Here is a 6,758-nt window from a genome sequence, read left to right on the forward strand (position 1 = left end):
AGATTAAAAACACAGAAATTTAACGGTGTTGTCCAACGGCAACATATGAGAGACTACCCATGGCGGCTGTTAGGAAAATTATCAAATAAAACTCAGGAACACCGTCTGAACAATTTATAAGAGTAGGCATATTTATTCTTGCCAGCAAGGGAACAAGTTTACACCCACCAGAGCTCACAGTGCAAATGTTCAACGGTGCAAGATTCACATAGAATTTTATACCAACAGAATCCGTGAGACCAGGACATATAGAGCCTTTCATAAGTTAATGTTTTTGGTGTACCTGGCCGGGAGAAACAGCGAAGGTCACTGCGCTCCTCTCGGACAACACCTGGTCTGACAATAATAGAAATTCATTCAGGATAATACAGTTTCTCGGAGTAATACAGGCACTAATGACAGTTTCCCTCTAAGCTCGTTTATGTTATCATTAAACGTATCACAATTTTTCCAACAATTTCCCTCCTGTTAATACTTTATGAACTATCCGAGAGAGAGATAAAAACTCAATTTAAAGCAATTTCATCACACAATTAAAGAATTACTTACTATATACATACCAAGCTGAATAATAGGTTTCGCCCCGTCTCTTCACAGATTGTCATAGGTGTTACTGCATAGTTCGTTCACCCATCATCCAACAAGGGCCACATTTAAACAATACTTTCATTATCAACCTCATCTAACATCAATATCAGTTGGTATGTCATTGCTAACATCATAGTTTTTGTTGAGTGGCGTATTCAATCAGCTCCTTTTGGATGATTCGTCGACGCGGCACTAGTCGGCTATGCGAGAGCAACGAAAGCGCGACAGGACAGAACAAAGAGCGTTGCCATGCAAGATCTGAAATCTAGAGGCACTTAATTTACAGTATATAATGAAATGATCTGAATGAATCCACTCTCATCCTCCCAAATCCATCCATACCTCTTGGTCACAAGTGGAGGTTGCACACCATGCATTTCTTAGGCTCTGCCAGGCTTCACTGTAAGAGCTGTCAGGCCTGGATGGCTCTGTGAACTCCATCGATGCACGCTATTGTTTGGAATGAAGGTGTAACACATCTCAACCGAATCATCACAATACCCTCCTTCCAGCGTAAGAGCGATATCCAGGGCCATTTTCTGTTCTCCATGCCCATCAGCGCTGTTTCTTCTAATTGTTCAGCTACTACTTAAAAACCCATTCTCGTGTGTAGTTCACCAAACGTTGTTGTTATAATGAAAGTATTGTGTTAAAAACTGTGCCTTGTGATGATGGGCGTGAACGAACTATGAAGTACGACTAAATGACAATCTGTGAAGAAAGTAGTGTGTGGAAATACGGATTGAAACCTAATTCACTTGTATGTATATAGTAAGAATTCTTATTGTGTGATGAAAATGCTTTATAAATTGAGTTTTTATTTTTCTGAAGTTCATAAAGTATTAACAGGGAGCGGGGAAATGTTTGGAAAAAAATTTGTGATTAACTTTATGAATAACATAAAACATCTTAGAGGGAAACTGTATTATCCTGTATTTATCGTGCAGAAAACTGTATTATCCTTGGAAATAGAACTTTCTATTAATTGTAAGACAGGTGTTGTCGAGAGTGAAGCGCAGTGACCTTCGCTGTTTCTCCCCCGGCCAGTACACCAAACATTAACTATGATAAGGCCTCTATTATGTCTTGTTCCACGGATTGCTGTGTAAAAATTCTATGTGATCTTGCATCCGTTGAACATTTGCACTGTGAGCTCTGGTGATGTAACTTAGTTCCCCTTGCTGCAGAATAAATGATCCTACTCTTATAATTTTCAGACGGGTGTTCCTGGAGTTTTATTTGATAATTTTTCTAAAAGCCGCCATGGGGTCTCTCATATGCCGTGCACACGTTAAATTCTGTGTTTTTAATTCTAAAAAAGTTTTCCAAAGTCCAAAATTTGGTGTCTACGGACTCGGCTCGTCACGCTGAGTAACATATGTCACCCAGCTTCTGAGTCCTCCCTTCCGAAGGGCGCATGGTAGTCTCTCATAGCTCGTAGCACACGTTAAATTCTGTGTTTTAATAAAAAATTTGTCCAAAGTCACAAATTTGGTGTCTAAGACTCGGCTCGTCAGCTGAGTAAACAATAGTCAGCCCCGCCTTCTGAGTCGCTCCCTTCCGAAGGCGCCATGGGTATCTTCATATGCTGCAGGCACACCGTTAAACTGTGTTTAATTCAAAAAAAAAAGTTTGTCCAAATTCACAAAATTGGGTGTCTACGGACTCGGCTCGTCACGCTGAGTAACATATGTCAGCCCCAGCTTCTGAGTCCTCCCTTCCGAAGGGCCGCCGTGGGTCTCTCTCATATGCTGCCGGAACACTTAAATTCTGTGTTAATTTTAAAAAAATTTTCCAAAGCCACAAATTTGGTGTCTAGGACTCGGCTCGTCACGCTGAGTAACATATGTCAGCCCCAGCCTTCTGAGTCCTCCCTCTGAAGGGGCGTGATCTCTCATATGCTGCCGTGGCCACCTTAAATCTGTGTACAGAAAAATTTGTCCAAAGTCCACAAATTTGGTGTCTACGGACTCGGTCGTCACGCTGAGTAACATATGTCAGCCCCAGGCTTCTGAGTCGCTCCCTTGAAGGGCCGCCAGGGGTCTCTCATATGCTGCAGGACACCGTTAAAATCTGTGTTTTAATGTAAAAAAAAGTTTTTCCAAAGTCACAAATTTGGTGTCTTGACTCGGCTCGTCACGCTGAGTAACATATTAGCCCAGCCTTCTGAGTCGCTCCCTTCGAAGTGGCCCAAAGTCTCTCCATATGCTGTGGCCAACGTTAACTGTGTAATCGAAAAAAGTTTTTCCAAAGTCACAAATTTGGTGTCTTACTCGGTCGGTCACGCTGAGTAACAATTGTCCCCAGCCTTCTGAGTCGCTCCCTTCGAAGGGCCGCATGGGTACGTCTCTCATATGCTGCCGGCAGCCGGTTAAATTCTGTGTTAATGTAAAAAAAAAAAATTTTCTTCGAAAGTCACAAATTTGGTTGTCTAGACTCGGCTCGTCACGCTGAGTAACCTATGTAGCCCAGCTTCTGAGTTCCCTTCGAAGCGCATGGGCTCTCTCTCATATGCTACCGTAGACACCGTTTAAATTCTGTTTATCCAGAAAAATTTGTCCAAAAGTCCAAATTTGGTGTCTCGGACTCGGTCTGCACGCTGAGTAACATACATAGTCCCAGCTTCTGAGTCGCTCCCTTCCGAAGGGCCGAGTCTCTCCTATGCTGCCGTGGCTGTTGCAACATCAGTAAAATTCTTTAAGAAGATTCAGCGAGGACAGCGCGTAACGCCACGTTTTGCTACCCTTGGTGGCCACGCCCGGTTCACAGGCTCTGAGGCTTTAGAGATGTCAGAAGGCCAAGGCCAGCTCAGGAATCGAAATTTTGCTGCATAGATGCCTCGCGACCTCAATGGTGCCACGTAAATGTTCTCTTATTCTTTTAAATCAATTTTGTCATGTTATAGTAACACCTGACGAAAGCACAGTCGTTCTCAGTCAATTCTGCAAGTCCCCTACCTCCAGTGGCACACTCGTTAAATCTGTGTAATGCTGCCAAAAAAATTTTGTCAAAAGTCCACAAATTGGGTGTCTACGGACTCGGCTCGTCACGCTGAGTAACATATGTCAGCCCCAGCCTTCTGAGTCGCTCCCTTCCGAAGGGTCATCTCTCATATGCTGAGGTGCCACACCATTAAACTAGTGTGAATGTCACAACGGAAAAGTTTGTCCAAAGTCCACAAATTGGTGTCTACGGACTCGGCTCGTCACGCTGAGTAACATATGTCAGCCCCAGCCTTCTGAGTCGCTCCCTTCCGAAGGGCCGCCATGGGCGGTCTCTCATTGCTGCGCGGGGACACGGTTAAATTCTGTGTTTTAATAATTTCCAAAAATTTTCTCGAAAGTCCACAATTTGTGTCTACGGACTCGGCTCGTCACGCTGAGTAACATATGTCAGCCCCAGGCTTCTAAGTCGCTCCCTTCGGAAGGGATGCCTCGTGTTAAACGTCTCCGAGGCCCGCTTGTGCGACGAAAAATTTTGTCAAAAGTCCACAAATTGGTGGTCTACGGACTCGGCTCGTCACGCTGAGTAACATATGTCAGCCCCAGCCTTCTGAGTTGCCTCCCTTCCGAAGGGTCATCTCTCATATGCTGAGGTGCCACACCATTAAGACTAGTGTGAATGTACAACGGAAAAGTTTGTCCAAAGTCCACAAGTTTGGTGTCTACGGACTCGGCTCGTCACGCTGAGTAACATATGTCAGCCCCAGCCTTCTGAGTCGCTCCCTTCCGAAGGGCCGCCATGGGCGGCTCTCATATGCTGCCGGGGGACACGGTTAAATTCTGTGTTTTAATAATTTCCCAAAATTTTCTCGAAAGTCCACAAATTTGGTGTCTACGGACTCGGCTCGTCAGCGCTGAGTAACATATGTCAGCCCCAGGCTTCTAAGTCGCTCCCTTCGGAAGGGATGCCTCGTTAAACGTCTCCGAGGCCCGCTTGCTGCGACGAAAAATTTTGTCAAAAGTCCACAAATTGGTGTCTACGGACTCGGCTCGTCACGCTGAGTAACATATGTCAGCCCCAGCCTTCTGAGTCGCTCCCTTCCGAAGGGTCATCTCTTCATATGCTGAGGTGCCACACCATTAAGACTAGTGTGAATGTCACAACGAAAAGTTTGTCCAAAGTCCACAAGTTTGGTGTCTACGGACTCGGCTCGTCACGCTGAGTAACATATGTCAGCCCAGCCTTCTGAGTCGCTCCCTTCCGAAGGGCCGCCATGGGCGGTCTCTCATATGCTGCCGGGGGACACGGTTAAATTCTGTGTTTAATAATTTCCAAAAATTTTCTCGAAAGTCCACAAATTTGGTGTCTACGGACTCGGCTCGTCAGCTGAGTAACATATGTCAGCCCCAGGCTTCTAAGTCGCTCCCTTCGGAAGGGATGCCTTTTAACGTCTCCGAGGCCCGCTTGCTGCGACGAAAAATTTTGTCAAAAGTCCACAAATTGGGTGTCTACGGACTCGGCTCGTCACGCTGAGTAACATATGCTAGCCCCAGCCTTCTGAGTCGCTCCCTTCCGAAGGGTCATCTCTCATATGCTGAGGTGCCACACCATTAAGACTAGTGTGAATGTCACAACGGAAAAGTTTGTCCAAAGTCCACAAGTTTGGTGTCTACGGACTCGGCTCGTCACGCTGAGTAACATATGTCAGCCCCAGCCTTCTGAGTCGCTCCTTCGAAGGGCCGCCATGGGCGGTCTCTCATATTCTGCCGGGGGACACGTAAATTCTGTGTTTAATAATTTCCAAAAATTTTCTCGAAAGTCCACAAATTTGGTGTCTACGGACTCGGCTCGTCACGCTGAGTAACATATGTCAGCCCCAGGCTTCTAAGTCGCTCCCTTCGGAAGGGATGCCTCGTTAAACGTCTCCGAGGCCGCTTGCTGCACGAAAAATTTTGTCAAAAGTCCACAAATTGGGTGTCTACGGACTCGGCTCGTCCGCTGAGTAACATATGTCAGCCCCAGCCTTCTGAGTCGCTCCCTTCCGAAGGGTCATCTCTCATATGCTGAGGTGCCACACCATAAGACTAGTGTGAATGTCACAACGGAAAAGTTTGTCCAAAGTCCACAAGTTTGGTGTCTACGGACTCGGCTCGTCACGCTGAGTAACATATGTCAGCCCCAGCCTTCTGAGTCGCTCCCTTCCGAAGGGCCGCCATGGGCGGTCTCTCATATGCTGCCGGGGACACGGTTAAATTCTGTGTGTTTTAATATTTCCAAAAAAATTTCGAAAGTCCACAAATTTGGTGTCTACGGACTCGGCTCGTCACGCTGAGTAACATATGTCAGCCCCAGGCTTCTAAGTGCTCCCTTCGGAAGGATGCCTCGTTAAACGTCTCCGAGGCCCGCTTGCTGCGAGAAAAATTTTGTCAAAAGTCCACAAATTGGTGTCTACGGACTCGGCTCGTCACGCTGAGTAACATATGTCAGCCCCAGCCTTCTGAGTCGCTCCCTTCCGAAGGGTCATTCTCTATATCTGAGGTGCCACACCATTAAGACTAGTGTGAATGTCACAACGGAAAGTTTGTCCAAAGTCCACAAGTTTGGTGTCTACGGCTCGGCTCGTCACGCTGAGTAACATATGTCAGCCCCAGCCTTCTGAGTCGCTCCCTTCCGAAGGGCCGCCATGGGCGGTCTCTCATATGCTGCCGGGGGACACGGTTAAATTCTGTGTTTTAATAATTTCCCAAAATTTTCTCGAAGTCCACAAATTTGGTGTCTACGGACTCGGCTCGTCACGCTGAGTAACATATGTCAGCCCCAGGCTTCTAAGTCCTCCCTTCGGAAGGGATGCCTCGTTAAACGTCTCCGAGGCCCGCTTGCTGCGACGAAAAATTTTGTCAAAGTCCACAAATTGGGTGTCTACGGACTCGGCTCGTCACGCTGAGTAACATATTTCAGCCCCAGCCTTCTGAGTCGCTCCCTTCCGAAGGGTCATCTCTCATATGCTGCTGAGGTGCCACACCATTAAGACTAGTGTGAATGTCACAACGGAAAAGTTTGTCCAAAGTCCACAAGTTTGGTGTCTACGGACTCGGCTCGTCACGCTGAGTAACATATGTCAGCCCCAGCCTTCTGAGTCGCTCCCTTCCGAAGGGCCGCCATGGGCGGTCTCTCATATGCTGCCGGGGGACACGGTTAAATTCTGTGTTTTAATAATTTCCAAAAAT

The sequence above is a fragment of the Seriola dumerili genome, unplaced genomic scaffold (genome assembly GCF_002260705.1).
Source record: "Seriola dumerili isolate Sdu_G_001 unplaced genomic scaffold, Sdu_1.0 BDQW01000398.1, whole genome shotgun sequence".
Lineage (NCBI taxonomy): Eukaryota > Metazoa > Chordata > Actinopteri > Carangiformes > Carangidae > Seriola > Seriola dumerili.